Here is a 15,103-nt window from a genome sequence, read left to right on the forward strand (position 1 = left end):
AAATGTTTTATATAACGCAGTTTTGCATTGTGAATGTGTTGAAACATACCAAATGTTCTAAATTAGCTAAACTAATTAACCTCAATCCTCGTTCTTTAAGATTAACTTTGGTTCTTTAACTCACTGAATCATTCTGATGATGGTTTTCAACTATTATATTTGTCCTTTTGTGTGCACATAGTTCCTTAGTTTCTTTTTATCTTAACTTTGCTTAGTAGTTTTAGTTAAGTTTCAGTAGAGAGGATTTGTTGATTGAAATATAGTGTTAATTCAAATAAACAGCATTCTATACTGATGTTCTCTGGATGTTAATTTTATTTCTGTTAAATAAATTCTTAAACTTGAAGAAGTTGTCACTCCTTATTCTAGATGATGCAGAGTTTGCGTTTTAAAGAGAGCATCAGTGCTCGAATCATCCCTTTCAACTATTGTCCTGATATCAGCTGTTTAGGCTGATATTCAGCGGACAATACCTAACAGACAGAGAGTTATTAAACAGTAAATAACTTAAAACTATGTGTAATCTACCTAATTAATGTGAATATAGAATATACAATTATTAAACAGCCTAAAATAGATTTCCATTGTAGCACAGATGATACTCAGCTTTATGGATCAACATGAATATAATCTGTTTTATTAAACTACAGGCATGTTTTAAAGACATAAAATGCTAGAGGACAAAATGTTTGCTTTTAAATTCAGACAAAACAAAAGAATTCATATGTGATGACCTCTCTCTAGGTGTCGGTGTCTCCTTCGCCCCTGAAATATACTTTAAATCCCATAATATATAGAATATAGAAAGACAGGATACAGAAAGAACCACTTCTCACATCAGAAAGGCCAAAAAAAATATCAGAATAAAATAATATCTGTAAAAACCATCAGCTGATCCAAAGCTTCTCAAGCTAGAGATCAGATTTTTTTTAAGTTTAGTTTCTGTTTAATCAAAAACTACTGTGCCTTGCATTACATTACATTATTCACACACCTTGGTGTTTTTTCACGTGTTACCTCACAGCCTAGTATTAAAATGGATTAAATGACTGTTCATCATTTCATTTACAGAACATCTCTACAACATTGAAGACATATTTTTTTTCTTGTGTGAACCAAACAATAAAAAGGACCAGATTTAAAAAAAAACTTAAGCGCCGTTAACTGTCCACCCACGCCACTGTCACTACCTTATAAAGTAATCTTTCACTGTAATTCCAGCTGCAAGCATATTAAAGTGAATTTAAAAAAAAAACTCCAAGTACCTTCCAATAAGAGCCCTTAAAAGTCTAAGTTTCTTCCCTTCACTGATTGCTAAGAGACCATCTAGCGCTAACAACAAGGCATATATCTGGTGCTGCTTTTAGTCAATTATTCTTAGAATTATTAGGGTTATTTTCACTCCTCTGTATTGCCAATAAGAAATGGCCAGAAACAGCTTCTTACCACTGATTCTTGCAATTCAACGGCCCGTTTAATTACCCCTGCAAACAGTATGAACCTTAAAAAACACAAAATGTTGCTTTGGAAACAGCGAATATCAATATCTTCTTTATTATACCCAATTTTCTTAATTTTCTTACAAGTGGGCTGCTAAGCTCAGTGTGCAGAACAGTGTACAGACTTTCAGTGTACAAAAATTTACTTTAATCAATAATTTAGTGAAAGAAAAAAAAATTCAGGAATGAAAGAAATGTTCTCAAGCACAGGTTAAAAGATTTAGAAGGTACCAGAGTTTGTTATTTTGGCAGTTTTGAGGTATTTTTTATTATTCGTTATGTATTTTTTCACAGTATTACATAAAAACAAACTTAAGACACTCTATATTTTGTATAAAAACGTTAAATGGTGCAACATATGGGGCATCTTAACCCTATTTCCTGCCTCCTTACTTTCAAATAAAGGCAAAAATGGTGCAACACAGAGGTGTCCGTGGAGGAAAACACCATGAAATGTAGTTGGTTTTTTTTAATCCACCCATAAGCTATTCTCAGTTATGGGATGTAGTCGAGCATTAAAGTATTCCGTGACAATAAATACATAAAACTGCTTTGCTTTGAAGACATTAAAAACAGCAACAAATCTGAAATTCACTGTTGCAAAGTGATGTTTAAATAAATTATGCTTGTTCTTCGTTTCTAAAAGTTGCATTTAGCAGAGTGACTGCAGGGACCGTTATTCACAGGTGTCAACAGTTCATCCCCAATTTAAAAACCCAAATCTATCGAAACAAGAAATAATTTAACCCCTTCTATTGGAGCTTGAATAGAAGAGGGAGGCACCAAAAGCTAAAATCTGTAAAAAGCATCAAAGTGTAGCAACGCATCAGGGCAAACAAGACAAAGACGCAAGAGTAACGGGATACAGAGGAGAGTCTGCACCTCAGCAGGTTTCCCTGTGCTGCAAAATGCATCTCTGGATCAGCTCCTCAGGTGGAGAGTCTTTAACCTGCTAGTCTCCCTGCTCAGACCTAATCAGATTATTACACTGGTGGGATGATAAGTAAGAAAAACAACTTAAAAAGAAAATCAACGTGTCACCGTACAGGCAGGGTCCGAAATTAACACTCGCCAAAAGCCAAACGCGAGTAAATTTTCTGTTAGGCGAGTAAATTTCAGGGGACTAGCTGCCAAAAGGCGAGTAAATGTTTGTACCAAATAAATCGTGTTTTTCAGTCATCGTTTGGTTAGATGCTTCATTATGTTTCTCTGCTGTCAACTCGTATGACAACAAACGCTCATGTACACATGTGGAGCGAGAACGACAGCAACTACATCATGTCCGTTTGCTAACAACTAGCGTTTAGCTCAGGCTAATTTCACAGAGGGATCATGTGGAGATATTTAAGTAGGAGTCAGTCACATTTACCAATATGCTTGGCCGGTTGAATTTTACGTCTACCGTCCAACCAGGAAGTTAATTTCTGATACTGCATACAGGTAATAATCTCCTGTTTGTGTGCCAATCTAAGATGCCATTTCAGATAACACGCAGAAGTTTTATTGCTCTCCCTTTGTAGTATGAAAAAATAACACTGAAAATCTATTCCTACCTACCAGCAGGTGAGGATTTAAGTTCATACCAGACAGGTAACCAGTACATCATTGGGGACTACACAGAGACAAATGAGACAAATGGCCTTTCACACCTTGAAATAAACTGCAATGTTTGCAATATCACAATCACAAAGGACTGCCTGGATCCAATATATGCTTGGATATCATATTTCAAGAGCAATGCATTCAAACTGTGTAAGCCAATAACATGTGGCCAGTCGGTTTGTCTCCAACTGCCCTACATGCAAACCATCAGTGTATTTTTAGTGGCTGCGATGCTAACGCTGACAGAAAACTGTGGTGACATTGCAATGACGGTCACAATTATGTGTTTCCTGGTATTTCAAACGCCCTAATTCTTTTACCTTTCAATTCAAAAGAGCCCCTTTTGCCCCCGCCGCTACAAAACAGAATTTGCCCAGAGCCGCAAAAAAAGATGGATGCTTTTAAACGGATGCTATTTTGAAGAGATTAAACACTAGGGCTGAACGATTTTGGAAAATAATCTAATTGCGATTTTTTTTTCTTAATATTGCGATTTAATGCGATTCTTTTTTTTCCAGTTTCATTTATCATGTCTTTTTAAACATATACAAACAACAAATCATTTTGTTTCCTCGCTGTGTAGATTAGTTGCTAAAAGACCCACAGCATCTAAACTCAGAGCAGAAATTATTGCGTTCTGCCTACAATATATTTCAACCAAAATTGCAATTTTGACTTTTCTCTGCGTTAACCACAAGCAACAAAAAATGGCGTCTAAATAAAGACGTTTTTTAAACAAGGACTATTTAAAACAAGAATTTTTAATGTTTCTATTAATCAGAATATTGTTCAAGAGAACAGCTTTTAGTTGATTTGGACATCAATCCTTGTTAAACATAAAGTCCAACCAACAAGCAAGTCTATGTATTAAACTGATTGACCTGTAGTTAATGCTATGTATGATTATATAAACTCTAAAACAAGTAATAAAATTTGCTTATCTCACTGCTGCAACCGTCTTCCCTTCCATGTGGAGGCAAACCCACTTTATATACATTTTACTGACACCTAATGGACGTGTCTAATTCCCTAATTGTTACAGAGCCAAAAATTGCAGACTCTGCGATTTGGAAATTGCGTTTTTTTTAAATCGTGATTATATTGAAAATGCGATTAATTGTTCAGCCCTATTAAACACCCAATTTTTTCACAAGTTGGCGACCCCTTTATTAAGGCAATATTAAAGGTTTGAACAGCCGAAAGAAACCGAAGTATCCAGAGAAAACCAATGCCACACAGACTGGGTGAGGTCCAAGCTGAGATCTGATCGACCTTCTCGTAACATCACCGCTGCAGCTTATTATCCACTCACAGGCCCTTTGAAAGGCCACTAAAGACACATTTTGCATGCTATGACGTGTCTAATTAAGTACCGATAGTGAATGGGGGGTGCAAGTACGGCTCCTCTTTTCCAAGCGCACGTGGTGGGCTAAACCGAGTGGCTGTCTAGTTAAAGTCTGACGCGGTTTAATGACCTTCATCTTCACAGTCACATCATGTAAGGGCCGAAGAAAGACGAACGGCGCTCAAGCACCAGATTGCTTGACAAAGCTTTGCCCTTTCTTCTCGTCTCCTAGGGTCCTCCGAGGGCTTCTGTAAGCGACAGCATTCGGCAGAAGATTTCATGGCAGCAGAGACAGTCTGCTGACGAACTGTGAGTCCGACCAGAGGGCGAAGAAGAGAGAGAACAGGAACACGTTTTTAGGAAGATAAAAGCTTGTCATTTTAATCCTGATAGCCTGTGTACAAATTATTCCTCCGGGACCTGTTGGACTCGACTGTCAAAATGTAGCCGAGTTAAAATAACGTCAAAGTTTTGTGACTGACGATTAGCATCCTGAGCGCCTCAGAAAGACTCCTTGCATGGTTTAATGTCTGCGCTACAGACACCTCTCTGAAACTAACCACACTCGCAGTCAATCATCTACTGGACTACAAGCCCCGATAGGTGTTAAGTACACACAGAAATAGACAGATAAACACTTTGGCTCCACAAAGAGCCCCTGTTGGGCTGCCTTTGGCCGCTGGAGTGTTTGGATTCAGTATAAATCGGCTGCCAGCTGGAGCCACGGACAGCGAAGCCCTGCACCAGCGGACGGAGCCAGGAGGAGAGGCCTCTGCTTGTTGTGGAAACTCTGGCTTTAGTTCAAAACACACAGCCTTAGACCACACACACAAAAACTCAACGCAAACTTGGGAGTCCAACAGAAAGACCCACACGGATCCCCTCACACATTCGCCGACTCACACACACACACACACACACGCACAGTTATTGTTCCTTCTTTATTCTTTTTGATGGCCCTCAATCCTCCCGGCAAGACTGCGTGCCTGGGGAAATCAGTCAGACAATAGAGGCGATCCAAACAGAAGCAGACTGCAGCCGGCCAGGAGGCTGCACAGGCTGCCAAGAGGCATCCACGCTGGGATAATGGAGCTCTGGGTCCAGTATTTCAAGCTGAAGTGTCATTTATCCCAAAGTGCGGGGAAGGAGAGCAAAGAGAGATAACCTGAAAACAAAAAAAGTGCGTCTGAAAGATGTCAGGCTAAATACTGAAGTCCACTTCCAATACAGAACAGAACCGCATCAATGTTAGAGGTTATATTCACAACATAATGCCAAACACAACCAAGTCATTAAATTCAGGGGTTACTATCTTTAGTAGCCAGGCTGCTTCTACAAACAGCCGTGGACGTTCCTCACAAAGTGAAAGCAAATGGGAACAACAACAAACCAGATATGTATGATGGGCCACGTTAAAAAAAAAAATAATAATCACTGAGTGGGTTCAAGGAACTCTCTGCAGAGCCAGCGGAGCACCAAACTTCATGCATGCTTCACATTAATGCAACAGTGTGGAGAACCCCATACATTTTTTCCAAGCCTTATCTGACCAAGTCCAATGCAGAGTATCAGATGCACTGATGCTAATCAAGTCGGCACCAGACTCTAGAGCAGTGGAGACGAAAGAAGCCTCTCTGTGAAGTAATCCTTACTCCAAATGTTCCTGCATCCCGAGGCATTTTGGACAATTTCATCCTCCCGACTTTGTGTAAACAATTTTAGTTTTCAAGTGGCCCCTTCCTGTTCCATCATGTACTGGTGCATGGACAAACGTCCTGAAACACTTTTTTATTCAACAAATTCTTCTTCAGATGCCTACTGAAGTGCAGCATCCCCCTTTGCTTTAGAAGGCGACTGTATGTAAACCGGTGTTAATAATCAAGCTTTATCATATATCGGAGCTCTGATTACCCTGAATGTTCCTAACAGAGCACTTCGCTCTCAGACTGCAGGTCTGCTGGTGGTTCCTAGAGTCTCTAAAAGTAGAATGGGAGGCAGATCCTTTAGCTATCAGGCTCCTCTCCTGTGCAACCATCTCCCAGTTTTTTTGATCCGTGAGGCAGACACCCCGTCTACTTTTAGGACTAATCTTAAAAAGTTCCTTTTTGACAAAGCTTCTAGTTAGAGTGGCTCATGTTACCATGAGCTATCTCTGTAGTTATGCTGCTATAGGCTTAGGCTACTGGAGGACATAACTGTAACACTAATGACAGAGGATTTATTAAAGAAACTCCCTGGAGAATTTAAGTTAAACATTATATGATGGAGATTTAAGTTTTCCTGCCCATCAATTTTTCCCCCTGTTGTCCATTTCAACGAGATCTGCTCCCAGAGGGAACAGAGCCTGGGAGCCAGATATCTATCGACTAGGGCTACGTTCACACTGCAGGCCTTGATGCTCAATTCCGATTTTTTTGTGAAATCGGATTTTGATCATCCGAACAAAGCAAAGACCAAACCAGACTTTTAAACAGGAGAACCGCCTCTAACAAATGGTGTCTAGATATAATGACCATGAACACCACGAGCAGCAGCTTTTTATAAGGGGAAAATCTGGTGGCGTCAAACCCACACAGACATTTGGTATAAAATGGGGACATAGCTCTTGCTCTGATGAGACTCAATAACCTACCAAGGCAATACGCACGACCTAAAATGCACCCTAAAAATAACAAGACAAACACATTTGTGTACCTGAGAGACAAACAATATAAAGCATCTCTCTGAAACATTTATAGCACACCTCATCGTGGCCCGGCTAAGCATTTCTGCTTCTGTCATCTGTGCCTCCAGTTAAATTGATCCCCGAGGGGCAATCGGGTAGATTACAGCACAAAGACCCTCTTTGCATTCACACACAAAAAAAAGGGGAAATGATGCCCTTTAAAACCACCACTACAAAAATGAAACCTTCTAAGAGGCTTTGCACAGATATTTCCTCCTAAGTGGCACGTGTTGTTAGATTCAACAAATGAGCTTGTTATCCGGACTCTTCAAGATATCAAACAAAGAAGCAATGGTCCTGCTGTGCAGACACACACAACGAGGCAAACACAGGCATCCGATCAGGAAAAAACATCAAAGGGAGAAACTAAATACATTAAGAGGCTGTAATCAGAGAGTTTCCATTAACAAATATGTCTGTGAACAAAACTCTGTTCTTTCTAGAAGAGAACCTAAATCAGCAAGCACAAAACCAAATAGAAAAGCACATACTGTGCTCATTTTAACTGTTCACACAGTAAAATCCTGGCTTTTTTTATTGGTGGGACAAAGAACCATCTAAAGTTAAATTAACGTCCTCGGGGCTCGATGATAAGCCACTTTAAAGCTGCCATGACCTAAACTTCAATAGTTACAAAACGGTACATTTCTTGAGCGTTTCACTTAATGGCCTTGATATAAAAACAGAATGAAGAGCATGAAACAATCTTAAATGTCAATAAGCGGCAAAGCTGACACATTTTCACGTGTTGACCAGATTCACGGCCTGAATAAAATCTCCTTGACACATAAGTATCAAACCAAGGATTCCTGAAAAAACTACAGTTGTACTTTTTTTTTCCTCCTTTACAGCTGATTTTATGGGGCATGGAGTCACTTGACTCCAATCTTCTTCACTTCACGCTATAACAGGTATAAAACTCTCAATTACTCTATAAAAACCTTTACAAATTAACCTGAGCTCAGACTATTCTCATAAACTGGCTGTAGCCTTGTGCAGGGTTTGGCCAACGATTATTAGTAATTATTAGTTTTTGAGTAAAACCTTATTGTAGTTTCATCATTACCGGCTGCTCTGCCAGGGAGTGAGCGGCAATGCATGCGCTTCATGTGATCTCAAGGCACGGCTGCTGATTGCAATAATAGATCTGCAAGTGCAGGAACGTATCGGCCAATGGCGATACAGGAAAAATATCGCTCGGCCTTTAATGCATAGGTTTGACCTATTCTCCCCCTAGATGCACCCTTAGCTCTCTTAAGTACTCGCTAATACATGCAATAAAACACCATAAACTGCATTTTTAGAATACATTTTAAAGTTTAAATAAATGCAAATGTCAGCAGTAGGACTACAGCTAACGATTATTTTAGTAATCAAGTAGTCTTAATTATTCTGACAATTGATGAAGTAAAGATGGTCACATTCTGCAGATATATCATTTAACTACTTAAGCTTATTTTAAGTACCAGAAATAAACAAGACAATAATGAAAATGTTTTTGCTGAATGCGCAATAACATTTTGTACATATATTATATATAAAACCATTCATAGTTTTCATATTTCGCACAGATTAACAAACAAAATGCAGATGGTCTACTTTTAAGACTAGGCTTAAAACTTTCCTTTTGACAAAGCTTCTAGTCAGAGTGGCTCATGTTACCCTGAGCTATCTCTATAGTTATGCTGCTATAGGCTTAGGCTGCTGGAGGACATCAGGGTCTATTTTTCTCACTCTGCTGAGTTCTCCTACTACTCTCCAATTTGCATTTTCTGTACTTTTTTCAACTTTTAACTTTTTGTTCTCTGGCATTTTTCTCTTAATACAAGGTCTGGCGTTCAGTTAGCTGTGACATCATCCAGGGGAGGCAGATCATCCTCTATTACCATCTAACATAGAAAGGATTCCTGGATGTGTTTTTCTGTGCTTTCTGTGTCTCTGCTCTGTCTTCTCTAAGCCCCAGTGAGTCGAGGCAGATGAGCGTTCACACGGAGCCTGGTTCTGGTTCTGCCGGAGGTTCTCCTCCCTGTTAAAAGGGAAGTTTTCCTCTCCACTGTCGCTTCATGCATGCTCAGTATGAGGGATTGCTGCAAAGCCATCAACAATGCAGACGACTGTCCACTGTGGCTCTACGCTCTTTCAGGAGGAGTGAATGCTGCTTGGAGAGACTTGATGCAACCTGCTGGGTTTCCTTAGAGAGGAAACTTTCTGACCAATCTGTCTGGAGGATTTGACTAAATTTGACTTTGTAAAGTGCCTTGCGATGACTTGCTGTAAAACGGCTCTATTTAAATAAAATTATATTTAATTTAACTGTACTGTAGGATGGACACTAGTGTGCCATGAGAGACTGTCAGGTGTACCATGGAAAATTACCCAATTTCACTTAATTGGTCTTTAAACATTTAAAAAATATATATCGTCTGAACTTGGCCCTGAACAAAATTCGGAACCAGATGAAGGTCCTAGTACGAGCACTGGCCAAAGGAAAGCAAAGACGGTAAGAAAATGCGATACAGCAGGCACTATCGTTGTTCTGATTTTCTTTCACTAGCAATGCAACGCCGTGGTGCCAAGCAATCTTAAACGCCTTCCCCAAACAAAACACCCATTGCTTCAGAACAAACCAGCGGACTATTTTGTTTGCCTACATAAAAACACAAATAAACATGCAACTTTTATGAGAAAAACCACAAAGATGAACGAGCAAGCTCTTAAAGCTAGCCACCTTCAACACATAGCTAAGTCAAAGAAGTCCCACACTGCTGAGAATACTACCTGCCAGCAAAGCCATTGTTAACGAGATGCTCAGACATTTTTTCGGTTCACTTTGGAACATCTTGACTGAGGAGAGGACCCAGTTGGGAAACGCGTTTACACTGGGTAGAGATCCAACACTGAATGAACTGAACACAAAGATTAAAAACTGAAAAGAAAACCTGCTTACAAGAATCAAATAAATGGAATCCATTTCAAAAAGCGCCTCTGGCCACAACACGTTGCAAAGTGTTCCCCCTCCCCGAGAAACGACAACATGTTAACACCGCTGCACTGTGTCCGGTAATAGGTATACATCCGTATAGTCTGTAGGAGAAATTGTCATTTTATGTCTCTTCAGCCTTCACTGAATGCTGTGACTGGATTTGGGATCCATACAGCTTAGCATCAGCTATTGGAAAGGACAGAAGGACCTAATTGAACTAAAAAAAGACTGTCGTTTAAAGCTAAGGTTTGCTGATGTACCTAAGGACCGTTTTTGGCTGACTGCTACAAAGGAGTTCGTCAGTCTGACCAACAAAGCTGTTCCGTTGCCGCTTTAAAAGGGAAAGAGAGACTGAGAGCTGTTGATGAACAGCTTCATGTGTGTCCTTTTTCAATTTCAGGCCAGGTTATCAGCCTCGCTTTAATCTAAACAGCCCCAGGTTTTACACTGAGTGAGAATAAATAGAGACTAGACCGTCATAATACTGTATGTACTGTATCAGGTTACAGTGTCCCTTTTAACTTTTTGGTTGATGGTGTGACACAGGATTTTTTCAACATAAACAGCGAGCACAGAGCTAAGCAGGGAAAGGTGAAGTACATCTTCTGATTCACTGCAAAGCTTCGTCTCTCAGAGTCGCATCTTTTTACATAACACACACCCTTAGCTGCAGACATCTGTTGTTTACGGCGGTATTTGGTCAGCAAAATACCAATTTCTGGTGCGCTTTTCTTACCGCCGGTAGATAACAAACGTGCAACTTAGCCGCAAGCTGAGGTTCTGCCGCTGCAGCGGATGCTTCCTGCTCAGGTGTTGCAGCATTGAGGACGCGCTATTATGCAATACTAATTTGGAGTTTTCCTTTTCTGTTAAGATGAAACTGATACTACTTTGTGTCTTGCCGTCTCCCTCCATAGTCGCCAACTACACTTGGCATCCCCGTACCAGCGGCGTAGGCCATCATTAGTGGAAATGAGTGCGTTTTGCTACCCTAATATCCACCCGGCCGGCACACAGTGAGTCAGGAAAAGCTGCTGCCCTCACATTTCTGCATAACTGTTGGTATTTAGCCTCCAACACTATGCTGACTGGATGATAACAGCAGTGTTCTAGATCAACCACACCCACCAACTGAGCAGTTTTCTATTTTCTCCTGCCGACCCACCGTGTAGTTTTGCTGCTTTGACAACTGATGCTAACGATGTATAAAATGTTCAAATTATTACAACCAAAGAGGTTAAAAAAACAACAACAACCAATGAATCAATCAATGAAGTCAGAAGACGTGTTAAAAGGAATCACCAACTTATTCAGAACAGAAAATCTGTCCTGTGGCACACGACTGAAAGCAGCAACTAAAAAGCAGCTTGAAAAAGGATAAATGAACCCGGGTCAACTACATTATTGAATTGCACAGAGCAATTTGTGTTGAGAGGATTAAATGAAAGGCTGTCAGAAAACTCAATATTTCACCCACAGAAAATTTCAGCTCACTTTCCTCATTCAAGTCTCAGCAGCAAAGCAGCCCTCGGTGCAGTCTTTAGAAGATGCTGTCAAGATGAAAAGAAGATCTTCTCTGTTTGAGATGTAACCACCAGCAGCCGCCCAAATGGTGCCCTCTTTTCATCCATGGATAAGGCACAGTAACACGGAAGGGAAACGGAGTTAGGTTGAGGTCCCAAAAGATCAGAATATGGTTGCAGAGAGGCAAATTTAAGAAGCTGCGTCCATCAATTCCATTCAAGATATGGATGCAACAGCTCATCAGAGATCCCCAGATGTTGCTCCTCCTGCTCATCGAGGAGGTCTCTGAGGCTTTTCCAATGCAGCTGTGAGATTTAAAGGGGAAATCTCATGCAAAATGTACTTTTTAGCCCTTAAATAAATCTTGTTGTGTACTTGGAATCTCTAGGAGTGTATTCCAAAAAAAGTCAAAAACAAAGCAACTGGACTTGTTTTCCGTAGTTGAAGACGTTTAGCTTCCTCTCCAGGAAGCTTTCTCAATTCATAAGGTCTAGAGTAATGATGAGTACCAAGCTTTATACTACTGCCCAAACAAAGGCCTTATAAGGTCTTAGATAACATGCAAATTCAACCGAAACAGGTTCACCCCTTAGTAATGGGCGGTCGTTAAAGACATTAAGCAAGCAGATTGGACCGAAACTTCATTTTCTACACTCTAGTAGTGTAGAAAATGTGAATGTAGTCTCTCCGGGTACTGCATAGATATATTTACATTCTTTTTGGGTCATTTTTTCCAAGCCATTCAGTTTTCTCTGTTCTCTGTTACGTTTTTTGAACAATTACACCTCAGTATTTGCTTTGGAGCTGGTGGAAAAAAAGGTTTGACATCCAGCTTACTGGTCTCACGAAGCAGCCATTTTTATTTCTATGAGCGATGTTGTAGTCCAAGCTAAGCTGCAAGTGGATAAGTCACTGGTTTTTCATTACACCGTCCCGCAGCATATTCCAAAAATGGCTCGTTTAGGATGTGTCCCTGCTGCAAGACAGCTGAATGAAATAGCTGACATACATCTTGAGACACCTTATCACCAGTTCATGTGACTAAAACATGCAGGTCACCTATTCTTTAGGGCCAAGATTGCCCACCCTATCTGAGAAGAGCTTCAATTCAATTCAATTTTATTTACATAGCACCATTTCACAACACATGTCATCTCAAGGCACTGTACCAAGTCAAATTTAGTCAAATCCTCCAGACAGATTGGTCAGAAAGTTTTCTAAGGAAAACCAGCAGGTTGCATCAAGTCTCTACAAGCAGCATTCACTCCTCCTAAAAGAGCGTAGAGCCACAGTAGACAGTCGTCTGCATTATGGCTCCTGAGTAATTATTAATCCACAACTGCAACTAACATTAGGAAACCAATAGATACCTTGTATTCCTTAAGCTCTGTAATTGACACCAAGTCAGTCAAACTAGTTACCCTACAATGAACCAAATAATAAAGTAGACATAAACAGGAAGCACCTGTAGCCGGGACAATTTAGTGACAAGTCTGACGCGGAACATCAAAAACAAAACAAAAGAGAAACATTAAGAACATGCATTATGGTGAATAATAAACCAATTAAGCCAGTGATTTAAAAAAAACAAGACAACAAAAAAACGGGAAATATTTTCCGGTACTTGTAGTTCAAATACAGGAAAATCTTCTTTATTTTCCTACAATTTGTACCAAAAGTTAAAAAGGTCTTCCTCTGAATTGCTGTGTCAATCTCTGGCTGCAGTCTGCAGGTGTCCTGTGTGTCTGACTGACTGCCAGAAAAGTCTAGTCATAAAAGTCTGTCCAAAGGTTTTAAAGGTCTATTAATTTAAGGTAAAGCAGCACAATTTATGGAATTGCAGTCATCACATCGACATGTGCGATATCTAAAAAGACTTTTGACACAATATTTGACAGGATTAGTACATTTTAAGCACCATGCATTTACAATTTGCACATCCAGAATTATATTTGGCCAGTTGGATGAACTCCAACTTCTCTTAATGCTGAATATGCCTGATGTATATTCTCAGTGGCCGAGATACCGGAGCTCATGCATAACAGTGAGAACAATATGTCATAATAAATAAAGAGTCAGGAAAATGTAGGTTACTTGAAATCATGAATAATATCCCAAACACATTTTGTCCTGTTATGGAGTAGCCCTCGACTTAAGAAAGGTACCCATAAACGGAGACTTGAATGCTCTGTTAGTTTAATAGCAGACCACAGCTTGCATGCAGCAAGCATTATGCAGTATAAAAGTTTTTTTTTTCTAAATCCGTTAAATGCACTTCGATGTTAGACAAGTGATACACTTTAAACTCTACAGCATTTAGATGCACATTTGATTATCACATTGCTGGCATGTGTTAATGTACAAAGGCCTAAATAAGTTTTACTTTATCTCTTTTAAAACACTTAATTGTGTGTATAGAGAGGTAAGATACTAGAAAATCATGTTGTGATAATATGATTTGTGATGATGATATAAACTGTGATCAATATATACTTTATCTTAAGAATCTTGGGAACAAACAGTATGTTAGTGTCAATGGATTCTCTTTCAAATCAGGGCTGAACGATTTTGGAAAAATAATCTTTTTTATCTTAATATTGGGATTGCAATTTAATGCTATTCTTTTTTTTTCCCAGTTTAATTTATCACGTCTTTTTAAACATATACAAACAACAAATCAATTTGTTTCATCGCTGTGCAGATTAAGTACTGAAAGACTAACTGCGTCTCATCTCGGAGCAGAAAGTATTGCTTTCTGCCTACGACATATTTCAACCAAAATTGCAATTTGATTTTGACTTTTCTCTGCATTAACCACAAGCAACAAAAATGGCCTCTGGATAAAGATGTTTGTAAACAAGTACTACTTAAAATAAGAACTTTTAATGTTTTGATTAATCAGAATATTATTCAAGAGAACAGTTTTTAATTGATTTGGACATCATCTTTGTTGAACATAAAGTGCAACCAACAAGCAAGTCTATGTATTAAACTGATTGACCAGTGCCTAATGCTATGGTGAGATTCCTGAAAGTTTCTGGTAAAAAAAAAAAAAAATGATTATATAAACTCTAAAACAAGTAATAAAATTAGATTATCTCAGTGCTGCAACCGTCTTCCGTTCCATGTGGAGGCAAACCCACTTTAAACATAGTACTGACACCTAAAGGTCATGTCTGATTCACTAATTGTTACATAGCCAAAAATTGCAGACATCTGCGATTTGGAAATTGCATTTTTTTTAAATTGCGATTATAATGCAAATATGATTAATTGTGCAGCCCTATTTCAAATATTATTAATGTTGTACCTCAAGGACCCGCATTTGGGACCTACAATGTTCACTAGTTACATAAATGATTTAGTTCAGAACACACAGGCACAGGTTCATCTGTATGCAGACGACTCCATTGTTTACAGTTGTG

The 15,103-nt window shown here is 39.3% G+C and overlaps 1 protein-coding gene across 2 annotated transcripts in view; it reads right to left on the reverse strand.

Annotated features, from left to right (window-relative positions):
* The window catches only part of LOC105925797 (polycomb group RING finger protein 3), an 80,080-nt gene that overhangs the window by 51,793 nt on the left and 13,184 nt on the right, over positions 1–15,103 (reverse strand). The gene's annotated exons all lie outside the window — the stretch shown is intronic.

This window comes from Fundulus heteroclitus, chromosome 23 (assembly GCF_011125445.2).
Source record: "Fundulus heteroclitus isolate FHET01 chromosome 23, MU-UCD_Fhet_4.1, whole genome shotgun sequence".
In the NCBI taxonomy this organism is placed as follows: domain Eukaryota; kingdom Metazoa; phylum Chordata; class Actinopteri; order Cyprinodontiformes; family Fundulidae; genus Fundulus; species Fundulus heteroclitus.